Source organism: Bos grunniens, chromosome 5, assembly GCF_055505025.1.
Source record: "Bos grunniens cultivar Pamir isolate PY7600 chromosome 5, Bosgru_T2T1.0, whole genome shotgun sequence".
Classification (NCBI taxonomy): Eukaryota; Metazoa; Chordata; class Mammalia; order Artiodactyla; family Bovidae; genus Bos; species Bos grunniens.
Window position 1 is genome coordinate 86,624,551 of NC_141169.1, and position 24,244 is coordinate 86,648,794.

Below are 24,244 nucleotides of genomic sequence, written 5' to 3' on the forward strand. Positions count from 1 at the left end.
AAAATTAGGGAGCAAATATCATCATTTTACTGAGCTAATATGCCCATGTCATATTTGGCTTAAACAGTTAATTGTAGTCCTGGGATTCTGCACCCCACAGCACTGTTTGGCAGCGCAATGTAGAATGTTACAGATTTTATAACATTTGCTTGCTCAGAAACCCCTTTTTAGGCTGTGCATCATCCATATGGAACTCTTTTTCCTAATATGACCAGGGAATAAAATGCCCCTACTCTTAGCAGCTGTGTAGGAGGAAAGAGGAAGGGTGGAGCTGTAAGATCTAAAGTTTTTGTGTTTATCAGAACCTTGCTTATGTTCAGTTTTGTTGGGCCGTCTTTTGACAAGAATGCCTGGACCAATCTGTGTGACTCTGACAACTAACTACTCCGTTGTTTCAGAGGATGGTGTTCTGCCATCTGAAATGGACCACCTCAACCAGTGCTTACAGATACATATAGAACCTCTCCTCTTCCTGTTTACCTGTCCTGATTCTGCTCTTTCAGGTCTTCTAGAGGCTCTAAGACTAACCAGAGAGCCATGAAATGAGGTGAAGCATTGGATCATGTGTGCATGCGTGCATCTTTGCGTGCTAAGTCACTTCAGTTGTGTCTGACTCCTTGTGGCCCCATGGACTGTAGTCTGCCAGGCTCCTCTGTCCGTGGGATTCTCCAGGCAAGAATACTGGAGTGGGTTGCCATTTCCTTCTCCAAGGGGATCTTCCCAACCTAAGGACTGAACCCACCTCTCTTACATCTCCTGCATTGGCAGGTGGGTTCTTTACTACTAGTATCACCTGGGAAGCCCTGTTGGATCACAGCCATTTGCAAAGATACTCATGTCATTGGAAGTATTTTTAAAGAAATTAGGATAGTATTTTTTTTTAAAGCCCAACCAGATTTAATAATGAGAAACATGGTATCTCACATAGTCAGACATTAGAGGTAGGGCAGATAATTGGGTTGAACTTGTCCTGTGCTTTCCACGTCTTATCTCTGCAGTTCCCTGAGCTCTGCCCTCCCCTGTATGTCAGATTTATTCTTAAATTGAAAGCAGGTTGCATCTGCAGTTCCAGCTCTGACACCCGTAGAGGTTGAGAAAAGAGACCATCTCTTTTAAGGGTTCTCTCATAAAACTGAAGAAATGTTTTCCCAGAAGCAAATCTCACTTATGTTTCATTGTCTCATGTTGTGTCATATGTCCATTCCTGTATTCAAACCATGATTCCAGGAGAATGCCATTCATAGGTTAGTATAGGTGTGGAGAAGGAAATGGCAACCCGCTCCAGTATTCTTGCCTGGAGAATCCCAGGGACGGGGGAGCCTGGTGGGCTGCCGTCTCTGGGGTAGCACAGAGTCGGACACGACTGAAGCGACTTAGCAGCAGCAGCAGCATAGGTGTGGGTTCACCAAGCCATCACTGGCAAGGAGGATGGGATTAACCATGGTTCCCTTAAATTTAATAGGACCTGCTGCAGAAGTCGGGCTCACTTCCTCAAACTGCAAAGCTCTAACGTGCTAAGGAAGGGATATTGAGGAGAAAATGACAATATCTGTTATATTATGCCTTAGGGCTTATTTGTTCAATTGTATGTTCATTTTTTTTTTTTTTTGCTGTAGAATGTGAGTAAAATAATGAGCAATTACAGTTGGAAAAAAAAAATCAATATGATATATCCAAAGAGGTGTGATTTGGTTGTAAAAATCTTTCCAAAAATTTCACTGATTTTTTAAATGAGTGTGAATTGCATGAGCAACCTAATGTTATACCTTTTTACCTCCAGTGAGTTCAGTGAAAAGCAATGTTTTTGAAATATGATTAAACTTGCCCTTAAGAACCGTCATCTGCGTTGGGTTTTTTATTAAGCTTCCCTTGATGGCTTCTTCCTTCCTTCCTCTCAAGCCCGGTGTTACAGGTCAAAGACTGTCCTGGGCTCTAGCATCATCACCCAAATTTTTCTAGACTCATGGCTAGAATATTGTCTGTTCTTCCCTCCAACTTTTCAGATCTTTTCTGCTCCTCAAAACCCAGCTCAACACTATGTCTGTGATGCCTTTTGGCAAGCAGGCCAGCCTGAGGTTCATTTTTCTCTTTCCTCTGAATACTTTAAGTATTTTCTATTCAGGTCAAGTCATCTGCTGTCTTTTGAGACTTCTTCTATGTCTTTGAGCTATTATTAACATCTTTTATTATTGATTATGACCTTTTTGAAAATAGAAACCCTTGATATCTTAATGAGTCCCGTGAAAATTGTTTCTTTTCATGTGGTCATCTTAGAAAAGCAAGTTTAAGAATCTCTCATTCTGGACATAAAAATAGCTCACATTTATTAAGCATTTGCTATATGCCCAACACAGTAATATGTGTTTATGGTCATTATCTCATTTCTTCCTCACATACATATTGAAAAACTCCACGTAGTAGGTTAGACAAAGAACTATCTCAAAATAGTTGAAGTAAGAAAGGGAGTATAGTGGTACTCTAACAGGAAATAACCTTTAAACTCTCAGGATATCTCCAGGCATTCATCTTGCTCTATCATCTCACGTCTTAGCATTGCTTTCCTCTTGTGTAACATTATTTGGTGTGAATAGTCCTCAGTAAAGTCAGTCACAGAAAACAAGAGAAATGGAGAGAGAGGGGGTGGGAGAGAGGGAGAGGAGGAAAGAGAGGGAGAGAGTGCACACAAGTGAACAAGAGGGGGAGAGAGAAGGAAAGGGAGATAGAGAATGTGTTCTGGCCATTGTTGGGGTGATGGGGAACCCCATGGCTTCTCAGAAGTGGTCAGTGATTGCTCAGGCCTGAACAGTCATCCCTAAAATGCAGCACAGTGAGGTGTAGGCCAAACCTATTTGAACCATGAGGCCTGAGAATAGGAGCAGCGTGTTTTTTTCAGTGAGATGCTGAGTAGACAATGACTCTGTTAAGTGCTAATATTATTTCTAATTTACAGATAAGACCTGGGCTTAGAGATGAAGTAGCTTGTCCAAGATCACCTACATAGAGAGATTCAACTCAGCATAAATGCCAGAGTTTATGCTGGTAATCCCTTTTCTATATTGTCGTATTTTTTTATTAAACTGTGTTTGAGTATCAGTGATTACAATAAAAATAGCTTCCTCTATGCGGACCTTATTTTATGTATCTTCAGGAGCAGTCCTTTGCAGATACTCAGTGCTTCATAGAATCTCAGCTTTTTTACCAAGTCAGGAAATGAACCATCATCTGAAGTTATTACACGCTAGTTGAGTAACTGGATTTGCTTTCCTAAGGTTGTGTTTCAGGCACCATATGTATATTTTTTTCACCCAGATCTCTGCATTTGAATACTTTCATAGCTTTTTGTGGCTCCAGAGACAGCACACCTGACAAAGAAACTGTAGATGTTGTCGCTGGGGAGAAATTTGCAGAGGAAAAGCCCAATGGCCACTGAAATCTCCTTCCATTGCCTGGGGAGGTAGCTGAGTAGAACCTGGAGATTCATGAGTATGTTACATGGACTAATCCAAGATCTGTCAACAGAAAGACCCTTGGTCAACCTGGGGAGACTGAGCCAGGACAAACTGAGCTGTGGATGCTGAAGCCCTGATTCTTGAGCTCCTGAAATCAAAGTGTGCAGCCCTATTATCTCTGACTCCTTCCACAATCCAGTGCCTGCCCTGTTCTTGCTTAGGCCTGCCAGCCGACCCTGCTCTTCAGGTTCTTCCTGTCCTCTCAGTTTCTAGGAGAGACCACCCACCATTTGACTCTAACTCTTCCTGTTCATTTCCTTCTGATCCAAGAATTTCCAATGTCTAAGATGAGTTTTCTATCATTTTTGACGTTTTTGTATTTTAGGTGCTATTTACTGTGTTACACATTGACACACAAATGCGTGTTTTGTCGTAACAACTCCTTCCCTAACATTCTGGAATGCATTCCTTGTTTTACTTCTTTCTCTGCTAATGACTTTTCTGACTTTGAAGTAGTTAGATCACAGCTTCTTTATTAATATGTTTTAATGACTTTGTTTCCCCCCCCATCCTCTAACAAAATTCATTACAGATATTACTCAACAATATATAGTTAGTTTGACTGAGTCCTCAGAGATGGGGTGAATTGTCTATGACACTAACATAAGAACCAGGAGTTTCACCTTATTTATAGAGGTGGCCTGGACACTGTGTTCACTCTGCACTTTCAGTCTGTGGGCAGAGGTAAAGGATGAGACCCAGTTTACCAGCCTACTCCACAGCTTGGTATGTAGTCTTTATGTCTTTATCCATTCAGTCGTTAATATATCTGTGGAGGGGATGATTTGGGATTACTCTGTTTTCAAAATTTAGAATTTAGTGTATTTTCAGGATTTTGCTTCTAATCAGGAATAATTTGTGCTGCAAAACGAATTACAATCTTATGTGTTATCTTATCCACACTAGATGTCGGTTATTTTATAGTGTATATGCTTGATCTCTGCTGTACTCTGGCTGGAAAGGAAAGTAAGTCCTCTTATATAGAAATGTGGCCTGTTAACAACGAACAAAGTATTTATAGGTTGTCTGCTCACCCACTGATTTTTCACTGGTAAAAGTATAGCTTCACCATACTGATGATCCAAGACCATCAGCATAGGGGTTTACCTTTTAACATTTTCATGTAAAACGTCACAAAGGCTATTCTAAATTAGCAAGGGGCATTGACACAGCAAACTAGTGAAAAATGTGAAGCCACAGCTTTCTTCAGCTGGTTTGGTTTTAGCTGCCCCTTTGGAGCTTTTACACTGCTCTCCCTTTCCCATCCCAACTCCAGGAGGTAAACAAAGGAATATAATTTGCATCAGCTATAGCAATGTCTCTGAGGTCATTGCTCTAAGTGTGCTGGGGATTTGGAGTAGGAATCCTGAAAAGGAGAGAAAGGCAAGGGTAAAAGCTCTGTTGACAAGGGAGTCTCATAGGCATGTGGTGAGAGCACAACATTGGACGTGTGAATACGAATTCTGCAAGCTTCCTTTCCTCTTGTGAAAAAAAGTTCTGTTTGGTTAGAGCTGGACGCAGTGGCAGCTGTGTAACTTAGCCTTACTATCTAATTCACATCCTTCCCTCTTGGCATGTTTAGGACCTTCACGTCTTCTTGTCCTGCTCCTCAGCACATGAGAGGAGGGCAGGTGCCTGTCTGTGTAAGATGCTGAGTGGTGCTTTATCATTTGGCCAATCCACTGGGCTTGAATGGAAGGGCATTTGAATTCTCACTTTGGTGCAGACCATTAGCACATTCATCCTTTGCTGGCATCAGGTCAAGGAACCCAAGTCAGCTTGTGAACCAAGTTTTTCCCTGGAGTAAACATAATACATATACTTGGCTAGGAGGTCAGCAGTTAAAAGATGACTTTTTTTCTCAGTAGGATAGGACATTTGTTCCTATTTAGATAGTATCTAAGTGGAGACAATTTAGACATTTAATAAAGCAAAATCTATCCTAAAAAAAATAGGAAGACCTCATTATAGATTCACACATCTGTGTATTTGTGTGCTCAAGGATAATAATAATACTGGGAGACATTTCAGAGGAAAGAGATGAGTAAAAATAAGAAAAAAAAATTAATGGATTTGAGCCCAAGTAAGCAAAACTCTATTATTTAATTATAGTATCTAACTGTGAATATAAATGGGAGATGTAGAGAAAGAATTTTTTCCAAAGTTTGGATCATAGAAGCTTTCGTGACTAAAAGAGGAAACCTGTCACTGAGAGCTACAAACTAGAGGTTTGATCTTTTTTAAAATGAATCAGGGAGTATAAAAAATATTTTAGGAATTGAGGACTGCCCCTTTTGTACATACTCAAGTGTTTTTACATCTGAAGTGAACAGAAACTGCATAATGTGGAAAATATGTCAGTGTCCTTCAGATTTGTTCCTCTGTGATAGTCTGGTTAGATGGGGAAAAACTCACTGATACACAATGGAAAAGGACATGCTAGCTCTTACAGTTTCACGTTGGGAACTTCTTGTGGACCAGTGCCTGCAGTAATATGTGTGGTTGGGCCATTTATTTGCTATCAGTTGCTACTTCTGGCACATTGCTACATTTGGGTACATTTAAACCCGAGTCTTGGTTAAATTCCAAAGTAGATGAGTGATGATCTTCCATCTGCCATGTTCTGATTTTGCCTTCCTTAAGGAAATGAAGCATAACTTCATTCTTAAGCAGACTGTTGATATACTACAGATAAAAATTTAATATTTTTATTCCTGGTTTTGGAGTTCAGTGTTATCAGACCTTAGCGCTATGCTCAACTTTGTCACTGACTCTCTCATAACCTTGTGCAAGTTAATTTCATCTCTCTGAAATGAATTTTCTATAAAAGGTGAACAATAGCCTAGGTAACTGTTTTAAGCCTACTTAAAATTGAAACAGATTATGACTGGTTGATGGTCTGCATTCTTGCTAAATGCATTTGTTCAGACTTTAACCATTTTTCAGATTTCTATCCACTTTACTGTATTATAAAACACATTCTCTTAAACATTATCTTTAAAGTTGTCTATCCAAAAAAGTATACATCAAATGACAGAAATCTTGGTGTTTCAATTCAGAGTGATGTATTTTTTCCCCTGACTAATCCCAATTCACATTTCAATTATCTTTTTTAGTGGAGGTATGAATGTGTATGTAGTTCTAGGTAGGGGGAAATAGGACTGTCTAGGGAGAAAACTACCATATCTCATATAGCTACATTTATTCTGATGTTTAGATTTTTGATTTACCAAATCTCACATTTTTGCAGAAATATTCAGTAGGACATGTTTCATGACATATTTCACTCAAACAGTTAATACGATGACACCCTCGGACTATGATATATTATGTAGTTTGATGTCATACTTAAAGCTACCACTAGAAAAGCTATAGAGAAAGACATTCAAAAATATTATAGATAAATAAAAATTGAATTATAAAAAATGTTTAAGGATAATAAGATAAAGAAAACAGAGAAATGAAAAACCAAAAACAAAGTGAAATTATTGGCTTCTGGCCTAACATATCAATAATTACATGAAATGTAAATGGTCTAAATTTACATTGAGACAGATTTACTGAGACAGATTGTTAGAGCATATTAAAAAAATAGCACCCAACTACAGTGCTGTATCTTCATAAAGTGAAAGTGAAAGTGAAGTCGCTCAGTCGTGTCTGACTCTTTGCGACCCCATGGACTGTAGCCTACCAGGCTCCACTCTCCATGGAGTTCTCCAGGCAAGAATACTGGAGTGGGTTGCCATTTCCTTCTCCAGGGGATCTTTCCGACCCAGGGATCGAACCCACGTCTCTTGCATTCCAGGCAGACGCTTTAACCTCTGAGCCACCAAGGAAGCATAAATCTCTTCAAATATAGTGATATTGGCAAGTTGATAATAAAGAATTGGTAAAAAGTATCTTGCAAACATTAATAGTAGTAAGCAGGAGTTGCTATATTAATATCGGATACAGTAGACACTTGTGATAGAGGGGGGATATTATATATTGATAGAAGAGTTGCACCATCAATAAGACTCAGTCATCCTAAAGATGTGTGCCCTAAATTACCGAGTTGCAAAAAAATGACATATTTTTTAAAAAAGAAATAGATTTATAAATGAAGATTTTTTAATGCCCCTATCTCATCAATGGATAGAAAACTAGTCAGAAAATCAGCAAAGATATTAAAAAACTCAGTATCAGTGACCAACAGACTTAATTGGTACTCACTGAGCACTCTACCCCACAGGAACAGAACACACATTCTTTTAATGTGACCATGGAACATGTAATATATTTGACCATATCCTGGCTCAGAAAACAAGTCTCAAAATTTTTTAAAGAATTAAAATCTTAAAGAATGTATTCTTTGACTACCATGGAATCAAATTAGAAATCATTAATAGAAAAATAACATGTAAATCTCTGAACACTTGGAAATTCAGCTACACACATTATAAATAATCCATGGGCCGTAAAGGAGGTCTCAAGGAACATGGTACATTGAATGGATTGAAAATAAAAATACACCATTGAAATTTGTGGGTCACAGGTAAAGAAGTGCTGAAAGGCATGTTTTATAGCATTAAATGCATACATTAGAAAAAAGGAAAAGTCTCTAATCAATAATCTAAACTCACAGTTCGATAACCTAGAAGAGCTGAATGTACCTGAAGTCCAAAGCAAGCAGAATGAAGGAAATCATAATAAGAACAAAAATTAATAAAATCGGAAACAGAAAAACAATGAAAAAATTCTGGTTATTTGAAAAGACTGATAAAGTTGACAAACGTCTCACAAGTCTGACAAAGAAAAAAACAGATAAGACACAAATCACCAATGTGAAGAATGAAATAAAGTGTATCACTACAGACTCTGCAGACATCAAAGGGACATGTGTATACTAGGAACAGTTCTATGCATATGAATTTGACAACTTAGAAGAAATGGACCAACTCCTCGAATGACATCAGTTCAGTCACTCAGTCGTGTCCCGACTCTGTGACCCCATGAATCGCAGCACGCCAGGCCTCCCTGTCCATCACCAACTCCCAGAGTTCACTCATACTCATGTCCATCCAGTCAGTGATGCCATCCAGCCATCTCATCCTCTGTCGTCCCCTTTTCCTCCTGCCCCCAATCCCTCCCAACTCCCTCAGTACTAAATAGATAGTTTGAATAGCCCTAAAACTTTTAAGGAGATTGAACAAAAAATTTTAACAATAAAAAAAAATCCACTCCCAGATGGTTTCACTAGAGAATTCTAACAAACATTGAAAGAAGTTTAGCATCAGTTCTATACAATCTCTTCCAGAAAACCATTCATTTTAGGAAAGTGGTATTACTGAGATACCAAAACCTGATAAAGATAGAACAAAAAAGAAAACTAGAGAGAATATTCTTCATGAACATGGACATAAGGATCCTTAATAAAATATTAACAAATAGAATTCAGCAGTATATGTAACAAATAGAATTCAGCAATATATACATTCCATGACTGAGTAGGATTTATTCCAGGGATCAAAGTTGGTTCAGTACTTGCAATTCACCTTGTTAACAGGCTAAAGAAGAAACACCATATGATCCTATCCATTCATGCAGAAAAAAGCATTTGACAAAATCAACCATTTATGATAAACATTCTCAGAAAAATGAGAACAGAGAACTTCACCTTGACACCAAGCATCTGAAAAAGACTGCATAAATTCTATAACTAACATTACCCTTAATGATGAAAGACTGAATTGTTTCTCCTCAGATAAGGAACAAGGTCAAGAATGTTTGCACTCACCAATTTTACTTAATATATTGCTAGAACTTCCAGCCAGTACAAAAAGATAAGGGAAGGAAATTAAAATCATAGAGATCAGAATGGAATCAGAAATAAAATTGTCCCTATTTTCAGGTGACATGATTGTTTATGTAGAATACCCTAGGGGACTTAAAAAAAAAAACTTTCAAAACTAATAGGTGAGTTCAGCAAGGTAGTAGGATATTAGATAAGCATACAAAAATCAACTATATTCCTGTATAATAACAAGGAACAACTGGGCACCAAAATTAAAAATACAATACCATTTATAATCACTCAAAAATTTAAATATTTAGTTATAAATCTAACAGAACATGTGTAGGACTATATGCTAAAAGTCATACAGTACTGATTGAAAATATAAATAAATAGGTATATACCATGTTAATGGATTAGAAGACTCACCATAACAAACATATCAATTCTCTTTGATGTACAGGTTTAACACAGTTTGTATCAATATTTCAGCACAATTTTTCTTTTTTGTAGATCAGATTTTTCTAAAAATTTTATGGAAAGGCAAAGAAATCAGAATAGTTATAAGAATTTTTAAATAGAAGAATAGAGTGGGAAGAATTAATCTACTCAATTTGAAGATTTATCATACAGCTATAGTAATCAAGACTATGAGAGTTTGGCAGAGGGATACATGTGTATAACAATGAAATAGAACAGAGAGCCCAGAAATTGGCCCACACAAATATAAACTGATGTTTGACAAAGGTGCAAAACCAGTTCGGTGGAGGAAGCATAGCCTTCTCCACAAATGGTACTGAAGCTGTTGAGCATCCATAAGCAAAAAGTGAAACTTCACCTGTCTTGCTGCTGCTGCTGCTGCTAAGTCGCTACAGTCGTGTCCGACTCCGTGCGACCCCATAGACGGCAGCCCACCAGGCTCCCCCATGCCTGGGTTTCTCGAGGCAAGAACCCTGGAGTGGGTCACCTGTCTTAGACTTATACAAAAATTAACTCAAAATATATCAAGAACTTAAATGTATTGATAAAAGTTAAAAATAAAATTTTTATGAAAAAAATTGGAACATCTTCAGGATCCAGGGCAAGCCAGAGCGTTTTTAGACTTTGTATCAAAACCATGATTCATAAAATGAAAGATTGATAAATTCAACTTACCAAAATTAAAAACTTGGGGCTCTGTGAAATACCCTGTTAATAATATGATAAGCTACAGGCTGGGAGAAAGTGGCTTCAGACTATATATTTAGACTTGTAGTAAGGATTAGTATTAAGAATATAATCTTTCAAAACCAATAAAATAAATGAAACAATCCAATCAGAAAACTGGACTCTGTGAAATACCGTGTTAAGAATATGATAATCTATAGTCTGTGAGAAAGTAGTTTCAGACTATATATTTAGACTTGTAGTAAGGATTAGTATTAAGAATATAATCTTTCAAAATGCTTCAATAAAAAAATGAAACAATCCAATCAGAAAATAGACCAAAGACACGAAGGAACATTTCATGGGAAAGGATATATACAGCTAGCATCTAAGCACATGAAAAGATGTTCAACATCATTAATCATTAGAGAACAGCAGAATGGCTAAAATAAGAAATAGTGACAATGCCAAATGCTGGCAAGGATTGCAGAAACCAGCTCACTCATGCATGGCTGATGGAATGTAAAATGATATAGAACGTTTTACAGAACAGTTTGACAGGTTTTTAAAGAAAACTTAACTTATAATGACCATAGAATCCAGCAGTTGCTCTTGTGGGCATTTGTCTCAGAGAAAGGAAAACTTCTACTCATACAAAAGCCTGTGTGCCAATGTTTATAGTAACTTTGCTTATATAACACCAAACTAGAAATAGCGTAATAGTGTAGTGGCTTTCAGTGGATGAATGGTTAAATGATCTGGACCAGAGAACACTATTGAGCAATATAACTGAACAAAGTATTGATACCCAACCTGGATGAATCACCAGAGATTTGTGTATGATTTCATTTGTATGATAATTTTGAAATGGCAAAACTATAGAAATTGTACACTAGTGGTTTCCAGGGTTTAAGAAGGAGGTGGGATAGGAGGGCTCTCAAAAGACAATCTTAGGGACTCTTCTGGTGATGGAAATATTCTGTATCTTAACTCTACCCATGCCAATCTCTCGGTTTTGGTATTGGACTGTAGCTTTGTAAGATGTTACCCTTGAGGGAAACAGGGTAAAAGATATAGGGGATTTCTCTCTATTATTTCTGAGAAATGCATGCAAATACACAGTGGTGTCACGTTATAATATTTGATTAAAGACAAAGACAGCCTTCTAATGGCTTCTAGATTAAAATTCGAAGCCTTTCCTCGGCCCTTTCCTACTTCCTTCACATCCTGCTTGTCTTTCCTGGACATATTCCACTGCAGGCGCAGTGGCCTTTTTGCTGTTCCTGGGCTCTTACCACAGCGCCTTTGTTCTCGCTGTCCCCACAGCATGGAAAGCGCCTCTGTCCAGTTGCTCACTTTGTCCTGGTCTCTGCACAAATGTTACCTGAGCAGAGCGACTTTTCCCTTGAACACTGTCTCTAAAATAGGACTGCCTACCGCAATCTATTCCCTTACTTGGATTTATGTTTCTTCTCTCATTAGAAACGGGCTTCCCTGGTAGCTCAGGTAGTAAAGAATCCACCTGCAATGCAGGAGACGCCAGTTTGAGTGCTGGCTTGGGAAGATCCCCTGGAGAAGGGATAGACTACTCATTCCAGTATTCTTGGGCTTCCCTGGTGGTTCAGATGGTCAAGAATCCACCTGCAATGCAGGAAACCTGGGTTTGATCCCTGGGTTGGGAAGATCCCCTGGAGAAGGGAATGACTACCTACTCCAGTATTCTGGCTTGAAGAATTCCATGGACAGAGGAGCCTGGCAGGCTATGGTCCATGGAGTCTCAGAGTCAGACACGACTGAGCTACTTTCATTTTCTCATTAGTAATGGACTTTATGCTTTTAAAAATTCCAGAGTTTTTAGGATAGGAACCTCAAGTTCCCCGTTTTACCTCCCCTTTCCTATGTTTTCTCCTGGGATTTGGAACATTTGATTTTCAAAATCAGACGAAACAAGCTGGTTCATTCTATTTTTTTCCTTCTGCTGATGGTTCTATAATGTTCTAGATGGAATTTAAGAGTTCTGTAGTAGTGGATGTTGTGTAGTGTGTCAGGCTCAGTTGAATACCATCCACTGGCATTTCCCCACACAGCAAAAATTAAGAGTCAACCTCCTCACCCCAAGAAACTGCCTCTAAGTGACTTAGCTCTGATTCTCTTGTAGGCTTCTTAATCATCCACGGTGTAAAGACACACTTCAAGAGGATCTTTAGAAGTGTTGGACAAGCTTCACCACGCGTGGCAGGTATGTGTCTACACAACTGAGTGTGCAAGGAATGTAACTTGTTTTATTTTCTACAGTTAGATCTAAATTATATATTAACCCTTTGGCCACGTGGAAGCAATTTGAGGTTGCATCCTAATTCTAGGTAAGATTTTGAAGGTGAGGGGTGACGTATCTGCTCCTATGCTCTCATCTCTCCACGAGTCATGGTTGTCCTCTTATCCTGCATCAGCACTCATGAGCCACTGCTGAGGCACACCTTGATCTTTCTTTGAGCATCTTTTCCTTTCCTTCTCTTGGCTTCTTCCAGATACTCCCTGGATGCATGATGGTGTGCTGCTGCTGAACCAGAAGAAAGTCTCTGGGGTGGCATAGAGCTCTGTGCTCCTTGCATGACACTGTGAAGCCCCTGGGCCTTGTTCTATTGCTCCTGGTCATGCTACTCCAGGCAGTCCTTGGCAGACCTGGTCAGGTCCACCTGCGATATATCACTTAGTCATTTCAAAGGTCCAGACCTCATCCAAGAAAGAAAATCCATTCCATCTGCCATTATTTTATACCATCATATTTAGCAAAGATTGAGGGCAGGAGGAGAAGGGGGGCAACAGAGTATGAGATGGTTGGATGGCATCATCGACTCAGTGGATATGAGTTTGAGCAAACTCTAAGAGATAGTGAAGGACAGGGAAGGCTGGCGTGCTGCCGTCCATGCAGTTGCAAAGAGATGGACATGACTGAGCAACTGAACAACCCTGTTAAAATATTTTGAACAGCACAACTTAGGAAATCAATCTAAACACAATTTACATTTTTTTTCCTGTTGTTTCTTTAAAATGCACTGGGAAAAGGGAAGTGGATATTCTCTTGCCTTTGGATGAAATTTAGGCCTCAAGTAGGCTCCATACCTAGTAAGATTACTCTTAGATTTAAAAAATTTATATCTACATTTTAAATCACAAACATTGTCTACATTCAGAAATTAGAATGGTCCGATCTCAGGCTATAATAGTAGCTTGCAAGTTCATTTAATATCAAATCATCTCTCATCCCCTCTCTGAGGTCCATATTTGGATTGGGCTCTTGCAGAGGGAGAGGGTGTGCTGTTTTCTTTCTCTATCTGTCACCTCCTCCCCCATTTGCTGGCTGCTATCGCTAAATCCTAAGGGATTGAAACAAGGGAAAGAAAAGGAAATGAGTGGCTTAGCGATGTTTTTTATGTGAACAGGTACCATGTTAACCTGTCTCCAGCTTTCAGGGCCTGGCAGATGTTTAAAACTGAGAGTCATTTGGCTACTCTGGGGGGACTTTGGTGGCTCCCCTGTTGGTCCATTTGTCTTTAACTCTCCTGGCTTGGACAGGGCTTCTCCTGTAGCTGTCCACTCCCTACTCATCTCCTGGTTTTCGGCTAGTCCAGCCCACATGAACTCATGTTGAGTATATAAAGAATACTTCCAGGCGGCCATCTTGGGCTTCAGGCTGGCTCTGTCACCCTCGGCTCACACCTGCATCACGAAAACACACATCTCGTGAACCTCCAAGGGCTGAAGGGTACTTCTCAAATTACTGAGCCATTCCTTACCTCCTCCTTGTCCTCGAGATTCCCAAGGTGGGAGCCAGTCTGCAATCTGTCAGGTTTCCTAAGCTCCAGGGGGCACATCCATGCTATCTAAACTGTTCTTTTGAGGCCTCCCTAAAGACCTGAGAGAGAAAATAGCCCCTTCTAGCCCCCCTGCTTCAGTGAGGTGGGGCTTGGCACAGGGCAGCAGCTCAATCCAAGAACCATTCCATAATGCTTCTCCTCACCTCTGTTCTTTTGATCCTTTATGTTGTCTTGTTGGGTTTTAGAGCCATCCAACCTGTTCTTCCCAGTGTTAAAGAACTTGCCTGCCGATGCAGGAGACAAAAGAGATCTCAGAAGATCCCCTGGAGGAGGGCGTGGCAACCCGTTTCAGTGTTCTTGCCTGGGAAATCCCATGAACAGAGGAGCCTAGCAGTCCATAGGGTTGCAAAGAGTTGGACATGACTGAAATGACTTACTACGCATGCAGCCAGTTCTTAGGACTTTAAAAAAATTTTTGGTTTTGGTCTAGCCCTTTTCTTTGGAATTTCATGCCTGTTCAATGAAGGTGCCTTAATTGAATCTCCTAGTTTAACATCTGATCATTTAAGCTCCACTAGGTGTGATCACTGACCTAGAGCCAGACATCCTGGAATGTGAAGTCAAGTGGGCCTTAGAAAGCATCAGTACGAACAAAGCTAGTGGAGGTGATGGAATTCCAGTTGAGCTGTTCCAGGTCCTGAAAGATGATGCTGTGAAAGTGCTGCTCTCAATATGCCAGCAAATTTGGAAAACTCAGCAGTGGCCACAGGACTGGAAAAGGTCAGTTTTCATTCGAATCCCAAAGAAAGGCAATGCCAAAGAATGCTCAAACTACCGCACAATTCCACTCATCTCACACGCTAGTAAGATAATGCTTAAAATTCTCCAAGCCAGGCTTCAGCAATATGTGAACTGTGAACTTCCTGATGTTCAAGCGGGTTTTAGAAAAGGCAGAGGAACCAGAGATCAAATTGCCAACATCCGCTGGATCATGGACAAAGCAAGAGAGTTCCAGAAAAACATCTATTTCTGCTTTATTGACTATGCCAAAGCCTTTGACTATGTGGATCACAATAAACTGTGGACAATTCTGAAAGAGATGGGAATACCAGACCACCTGATCTGCCTCTTGAGAAATTTGTATGCAGGTCAGGAAGCAACAGTTAGAACTGGACATAGAACAACAGACTGGTTCCAAATAGGAAAAGGAGTTCGTCAAGGCTGTATATTGTCACCCTGTTTATTTAACTTATATGCAGAGTACATCATGAGAAACGCTGGACTGGAAGAAACACAAGCTGGAATCAAGATTGCCGGGAGAAATATCAATAACCTCAAATATGCAGATGACACCACCCTTATGGCAGAAAGTGAAGAGGAACTAAAAAGCCTCTTGATGAAGGTGAAAGTGGAGAGTGAAAAGTTGGCTTAAAGCTCAACATTCAGGAAACGAAGATCATGGCATCCCGTCCCATCACTTCATGGGAAATAGATGGGGAAACAGTGGAAACAGTGTCAGACTTTATTTTTTTGGGCTCCAAAATCACTACGGATGGTGACTGCATCCATGAAATTAAAAGACGCTTACTCCTTGGAAGGAAAGTTGTGATCAACCTAGATAGCATATTCAAAAGCAGAGACATTACTTTGCCAACAAAGGTTCGTCTAGTCAAGGCCATGGTTTTTCCTGTGGTCATGTATGGATGTGAGTGTTGGACTTTGAAGAAAGCTAGCGCTGAAGAATTGATGCTTTTGAACTGTGGTGTTGGAGAAGACTCTTGAGAGTCCCTTGGACTGCAAGGAGATCTAACCAGTCCATTCTGAAGGAGATCAGCCCTGGGATTTCTTTGGAAGGAATGATGCTGAAGCTGAAACTCCAGTGCTTTGGCAACCTCATGCCAAGAGTTGACTCATTGGAAAAGACTCTGATGCTGGGAGGGCTTGGGGGCAGGAGGAGAAGGGGACGACAGAGGATGAGATGGCTGGATGGCATCACTGACTCGATGGACATGAGTCTGAGTGAACTCCGGGAGTTGGTGATGGACAGGGAGGCCTGGCGTGCTGCGATTCATAGGGTCACAAAGAGTTGGACATGACTGAGTGAGTGATCTGATCTCATCTGAGGAAGAGTTAGAGGCTTCCCTGGTGGCTCAGTGGTAAAGACTCTACCTGCAATGCAGAAGACCCAGGTTCGATCACTGGGTCATGAAGATCCCCTGCAGGAGGACATGCAAGCCACTCTAGTACTCTTGCCTAGAGAATCCCATGGACGGAGGAGCCTGGTGTGCTGTAGTCTGTATGGTCCCACAGAATCAGACACAACTGAAGCGACTAGGCAGCAGCAGGAAGAGTGAGAGTGGTTGGGGGAGGGATAAAGGTTTAGCCACCCCAGTGGCAGTTTGCTTTGAGATTCACTAATATCTGTACATGGCTTGACTACCTTATCTTCCACTCAAAAGTATCTAAATATGATTTTACCTGAGTAAATAGGAGGATCTCTTTTAAGTCTATTTTCAATGCATGAGAGTCATTCTAATTTCTCAGTCTTAGACTTTTGAAACTCAAAATTCAGTAATTGACACCCCTATATCCCCCATGCTTCCCTCCTCTGCCAACAATTTTCTTTTCTTTTTTTAAAAAAAATTTTTATTAGAATATAGTTGCTTTACAATGCTGTGTTAGTTTCTGCTGTACAGCAAAGTAAATCAGCTGTATATATATATATATATCCCCTCCTTTTCAGATATCCTTCTCATTTAGATAAGATAGAGCAGTGAGTAGAGTTTTATTGCTCTACAGTAGGTTCTCATTAGTTTTCTATTTTATACATTGTGTGAAATAGATAGTAGTGTGTGTGTATGTATGTGTGTGTGTATATGTGTGTGTGTGTGTGTGTGTGTGTGTATGTCAATCCTAATCTCCCAGTTCTTGCCAATAATTTAGCAACTTGTCTGACTGAATGGAGAAAGAAGTAAGATTCAAGGAAATGAAATACCTCAAATGTTACATCCTGTGTGATAAAAAATATTGCCTACCCTTTTTTGAATATCTGTGTTGTGGGTTTAAATGCATATAATGGCACTGCATCCTTTATAGTAAGGATTTAACATTTGAGGAAGCTAGCTGTTGTAGTTTAGTTTAGCTGTATAAAACCAGTTATATAGGATTGGGTTTCCCTGGTGGCTCAGTTGGTAAAGAATTTGCCTGCAATGCAGGAGACCTAGGTTCATTCCCTGGGTAGGGAATATCCCCTGGAGAAGCTAGCTTTCTTCACAGTCCAACACTCACATCCATACATGAACACTGGAAAAACCATAGCCTTGACTAGACAGACCTTTGTTGGCAAAGAATTAGCCAATATCAAAAGTAGGCAAAATATCTAGCAGTTGAATCCAGTATTGTATACAAAAAATATGCACCATGATCAAACAGGATTTATCCCAAATATGCAACTGTCATTCATCATTCAAAAATCAATTGCTATAGTCTATCATATTAATAGCTAAAGAAAAAAAATCTAATCATGTATGGATGTGAGAGTTGGACTATAAAGAAAGCTGAGTGCAGAAGAATTGATGCTTTTAAACTGTGGTCTGGGAGAAGATTCTTGAGAGTCCCTTGGACTGCAAGGAGATCCAACCAGTCCATCCTAAAGGAGATCAGTCCTGGGTGTTCATTGAAGGACTGATGTTGAAGCTGAAACTCCAGTCCTTTGGTCACCTGATGCGAAGAGCTGACTCATTTGAAATGACACTGATGCTGTGAAAGATTGAGGGCAGGAGGAGAAGGGGACGACAGAGGACAAGATGGTTGGATGGCATCACCAACTCAATGGACATGGGTTTGAGTAGACTCTGGCAGTTGGTGATGGATAGCGAGGCCTGCCGTGCTGTGGTTCATGGGGTCACAAAGAGTTGGACACGACTGAATGACTGAACTGAACTGAAAGAAGAAGAATCATATTATTATAATAATAGATAAGAAAAGCATTATCACATAATCCAACATGCATTCATGATAAACTTTCAAGCATCTAGGAATAGAGAAACCTACAGTTAAAAGCATACACCATGATGAGAAACTAGATTCCTTCTCCTGTCACTCTGGGATATGACAGTGATGTCTCCTCTTACCACTCCTATTCAACATCATACTGGAAATTCCTAGCTAATATATTAAGAGAAGAAAAAATATGTATGTATACACACAGATGGGGAAGGGGCTTCCCTTGTGGCTCAGCTGGTAAAGAATCCGCCTGCAATGTGGGAAACCTAGTTTGATCCCTGGGTTGGGAAGATCCCCTGGAAAAGGGAAAGGCTGCCCACTCCAATATTCTGGCCTGGAGAATTCCATGGACTGTATAGGCCATGGAGTCGCAAAGAGTTTGACGTGACTGAGCGACTTCACTTCTTGGATAGGGAAAGAGAAAAATGAAACTGTTGACAGGCTACATAATTGTCTATGTAGAAAATTCAAAATAATTTATAAAAAGACTCCTGGATAAGAATTGCTTCTACATTAGACTAAAATACAAAAGTAAATCGATTTCCCATATACCACATGAACAAATGGAATTTGAAATTAAAAACACAGGATCATTTATATTACCTAAACTACAGAGGTAGAGAAAGGAGAAACAAAGGGAAGAATGAATACATGGAACACGGGGTTTTTATGGCAGTTAAGCTTTATCATATCATACATGATATTCCAAAATCACTGCAGATGGTGACTGCATCCATGAAATTAAAAGATGCTTACTCCTTGGAAGGAAAGTTATGACCAACCTAGACAGCATATTCAAAAGCAGAGACATTACTTTGCCAACAAAGGTCCATCTAGTCAAGGCTATGGTTTTACCAGTAGTCATGTAAGGGTGTGAGAGTTGGACTGTGAAGAAGGCTGAGCGCCGAAGAATTGATGCTTTTGAACTGTGGTGTTGGAGAAGACTCTTGAGAGTCCCTTGGACTGCAAGGAGATCCAACCAGTCCATTCTGAAGGAGATCAGCCCTGGGATTTCTTTGGAAGGAATGATGCTAAAGCTGAAACTCCAGTACTTTGGCCACCTCTTGCGAAGAGTTGACTCATTGAAAAAGACTCTGATGCTGGGAGGGATTGGGGGCAGGAGGAGAAGGGGAAGACAGAGGATGAGATGGCTGGATGGCATCACTGACTCGATGGACGTGAGTCTCAGTGAACTCCGGGAGTTGGTGATGGATAGGGAAGCCTGGCGTGCTGCGATTCATGGGGTCGCAAAGAGTCGGATACGACTGAGCCACTGAACTGAACTGAACTGAATGCTAGCATCATAGAATGAGTTTGGAAGTGTTCCCTATGATTCTGTTTTGTGGATCAGTTAGTACAGAATTAGTATCACTGGGACATTTAAAAGTAGATCATTGCATATATAATTAGTTATGCAAAGATGAGGTCATTAGTCTGGGCCCGAATCCTATATAGGATCTTCCTAACCCAGGGATCAAATCCAGGTCTCTTGCATTGCAGGTGGATTCTTTACCAGCTGAGCCACCAGAGAAGTACAAATAATTAATTTAGTCAGTAAATTGTGCCCAACTCTTATGACCCCATGGACTGTAGCACACCAGGCTCTTCTGTCCATGGGATGTACCAAGCAAGGGTACTATAGTGGGTGCCATGGGGCTTCTGAGCGATTGAACTGAATTGAACATGATACTGTAATGGTGGAGACATGCCATTCTGTATTTGTCAAAGTACACAGAGGCGTGCAACACAAAAGAAGAACTCAAATGTAAACAATGGACTTTAGTTAATAATCATTTCAGTATTGGTTCATCAACTGTGGAAAAAAAAAAGTATCATACCAGTGTAAGATGTTAATAACAGGGTAAACTGAGGGTGGGGAGAAGGGAGTATTTGAGAACTTTTTATGTTTTTTTTCAATTTTTTCATAAACCTAAGACAGAAATAAAGTCTGTTAATGAGAAAAATAATAGTGTTTAAAAAATAAAAAGAAAAAAAAAAGGGCAAACAAATGTCAGACTGAGATACCTGGAGTTAGGACTTTATCATGTGAATTTGGAGTGGAGGGAGGCACCATTCAGCCCATAACACTAGGGTTCAAAGAGGTTCAATAACTTGAAAGTCACACAGCCCTTGAAATGCCATTGTGGAGATTCCACGCCATGACATTGTGACTCTCTAGCTGAGTTCTTTCTGCTGTACCACAGTTCATCTCAGGCAACTTTTGCACGCAGTCCTCTGCAAAGAGGAGAATGCTAGTTTTCCTTTAAACAACCCATCAGATTGGCTGGGGCATGGATCCACCCAAAGAAGGAGCTCAGACTAAGACATAGGTCAAACTCTCTCATGAACTTGTAATAACCTTACAGCTTACACAAAGGAGTAACTTTACACTTTATACCTTACACAAAGGAACAGGTTTGTGAAGAGGTTCAATCTAAAACTGTAATACTCTGGACTAGAAAATGAATTTGTACTTGAACTAGAGGTATAGATTGTGAAGAATTCACCTGGATCTGGAACTACTAAAAGGGTGTCAGTGTGAGTTTGGTGATGTTCTTCCTGTGACCTGTGGTTTGCAGTTTGTGTTCTTGACCTGTATTCGTATCTACATATGCCACGTGTACGTGGTCTGTTTCATGTAGAGCATAGTTAAACAGTGTGTAATAAAGCAACATATTTAGATCATGCAAAAGAAAATGAATAAAATGTTTGCTCTGAAGTTCCTGCAGGCATTTACTGGATAATGATAATGATAGCTTTACTAAAATATATTCAACTTCAATGAGGGTTATATTTAGGAAAATTATCAGATTGTTTTGGATATTTTCCTTATAAAAACAATTCTTTAGTGCATCTTATGTGGAAGATAGGAATTATAATAGTGATTCGGAAATGTGTCTTCATGAATATGAACATAATTTGAGTCTTGTAGTATTTAGAGCTGTTTTATTCCAGATGGCAAAACATTTTTATTATTCCTTTCCGTTAGTGCTTGAAATATATACCTATGGAAATAAGTCCATTTTAAGATTTTTCTTGCCAAAACTCTAATAGATGCTCACTTACTGAGAAATATGTGTACTGAGAAATATTTAAGAAAAATATGCTTTAATGAAGCTGCACTAATGATACTTATTTAGCTAATTGTTTATAGGAATCTAAACATTATTTCAAGTAAGGTAGACTGTTGGCCCTCTAAATAAGCCTGGCACAGGTGTGCAAAGAATTAAGAGAATTAGATACTAGATCTAATGAAAATCAGAAGAAACCTCTAATAAAAATTTTATTTTATATTTATATTTTATTTATTTATTTTATTTTAAACAAATATAGCCAAATAGCAAAAATGTTTTAAAATGAGGGTAAAAAATTACTAACAATACCAATAACCACAATGAATAATAGTAACCTTTTAGTATATTTGCTTCTCTTCCTTTTCTATTCATTTGTTCAGCTGAGGATTACTGAGTGCTTAATGCAGGCACTTGGGAAATAAAGATGGCTAGGCCAAGGGTTCCACCTTGAAGGAGACTGTAATTTATTAGGGAAAACAGACCATGATAAGTCCTTGTAATGTGTGCTAAGTACAAAGCTGGAGGAGAATGGGCCAAAGAAATTGCTTTTAACTCTAGTTTCAGATTTGTAAAGAATTTTAACAGAAAAAAAGAAGAAATCTTTTAGCCAGAAAAGAGAAGAAAATACATTACAGTTAGAGGCAGGAACATTTGCTAAGGTATGGTATGACTGAAATACCATCATAAGGAACTGTAAATAATGCAGCATGTCTAGAAAATGAAGTTGGAGAAGTAGGTGGAGGTGATATCATGGAGTGCTTTGTACTAATTATCCTTTTGGCAAGAAGGGTTTACAAATGGGGCAGGAATATGTTTAGAATTGCATTTTAGAAAAATTGATTATCAGCAATATGATGGGATGGGTGGCTTAGAAATTGCAAGCTTCAAGAACTAAGTGTTTGGTAAGGGGTCAGATATACCAAAAAGCTTCAAAAAAAAAGAAAAAAAACCCACCTGGCTTGCAAGGACCTCTAGCAGTTTTGGTGGAGACTCCAAAATGTATTCTTGTGGTCCTGTGTTTTCATAAAATTTGCCAAAAGTATGAGCTTTTAGCTTCAGCTGATTACGAGCACTTCTATTTCTATATTACTACCCCTCTGTTAAACCTCTCTCATAGAAGCATTGGTGACACACCTTTTGCATTTACAGATTTACCTTCTTTTTCTTTAAAGGGTCCCCAAATTGTATAAGCTTAGATCTCATTTTCCAGATCTAGTCCCAAGATGATACTGCAGGAATCCAGAAGAGGATAGCAAGTTCTTAAACCAACATAGTAGCTGTAGAGATGAAGTAGAAAAGATGTGGAAGACTAAGGGGCGGAAATTATCGGCTCCTAGTGTGCAGGAAAGAATAGGGCCAAGATTTCTCCCTGCTATAACTTGATGGATAGTCGGGGTATTGATAAGAAAAAAAATGGTAACATCATGTCACAGTTGCAAGTAATGGTTTATTGAACATCTTTATGTATGTTTTCATATTTTTGAATTCACAAAAGTTTATTTACCATATCAAATTGTGTAAGTATTTTAATGCATTTTGTTATCTGTTACTAGATAGACTTTCCAGATAGACTGTGCCATCCAACACTGCTATAGCTGATATAGAAATGGATTTTTTGGTCTTCACTTCCACTAACATTGGACATTATAATTTTATTTTTTTTGAAACTAAATTATAGGGTAAAATCAGTGCTTCTTTTTCATTTTACTATGAAGATGAGATAAATGTGATCTGTAATTGTGAACTCTCCATAGAAGTCTACTTTTCAGGGGTAGTTATTGTGGTCTTTTCCTGGTAATGATTTAGGGAGCATTAGGAGGTAGTTGGGAGGGTCAGGAAGATCCCATCGAGGAGAAAATGCCAACCCATTCCAGTATTCTCGCCTAAAAATACCCATGCTTAGAGTAGCCTAGCAGGCCATAGTCCAAAGGGTCACAAAGAGTGGGACGTGACTGAGCAACTAAGCACACACACAGGAGATAGTTGTAAGTCTTTTATGAGAGTAGTTATAATACGTGCTGCGATTCATGGGGCCACAAAGAGTCGGATGCAACTGAGCGACTGAACTGAACTGAACTGATACTATGCACTCTAAATGCATGCATACATACCCATGTTATAAGAGCTGGAATAGATGAGGCTAAAACAATTTTGTAGATTAGATTGTTTTAGATAGACTAAGTATCTGCAAGCCTTTTCTTATAAGGACCAGATAGTAAATATTCTATATTTTTAGGCTAGCAGGTGAAATTGAGGATATTATGTAACCTCTTTAAGAGCAGGAAAAATTTTTTCCAAAAATATTTTATTGACATAGTTCAAAATACAATGATTGAGTAAACTTTTAATATAGAAGTATAATAATGAGAAAAACTGTATTTGTTTTTGAGAGCAGAGGCATTGCACCTAGTCGCAGTTTAGTGGTAATGTTCTCTGTCATCAAATTGATTATAAATGTTCTTTCATTAAACCATTCTTATTTCAAAGTTAGTGAGCTTGATTTGGATCACAGGCCATACTCCTGGTTTAGACAATGACATTTGTGTCATTTTTCAGTTCAGTCGCTCAGTTGTGTCTGACTCTTTGCGACCTCATGAATCACAGCAGGCCAGGCCTCCCTATCCATCACCAACTCCCGGAGTTCACTCAAACTCACGTCCGTCGAGTCGGTGATGCCATCCAGCCATCTCATCCTCTGTCGTCCCCTTTTCCTCCTGCCCCCAATCCCTCCCAGCATCAGAGTCTTTAGGCTTTGTTAAAATATTTTGTCTGATAATAAGTTTCATGTCTGTTGCATATGTTATTTGAACCTCTGGAAATGTACAACTTAGAAAAACTCATCAAAATGCACGCACGTGTGTGTGTGTGTTACATGTGAATGGGTTGGCTGTTTTTTTCTTTATAGCAAATGGAAGTTAG

The 24,244-nt window shown here is 39.3% G+C and overlaps 1 protein-coding gene across 44 annotated transcripts in view; it reads left to right on the forward strand.

Moving 5' to 3' along the window:
• SOX5 (SRY-box transcription factor 5) overlaps positions 1-24,244 on the forward strand; it is a 1,169,920-nt gene that overhangs the window by 156,379 nt on the left and 989,297 nt on the right. For all 44 annotated transcript variants that reach the window (XM_086401754.1, XM_086401750.1, XM_086401772.1 and 41 more), the window contains exon 2: positions 12,587-12,667. The gene's annotated coding sequence lies outside the window, so the exon portion shown is untranslated. The remainder of the gene's footprint in view (positions 1-12,586; positions 12,668-24,244) is intronic.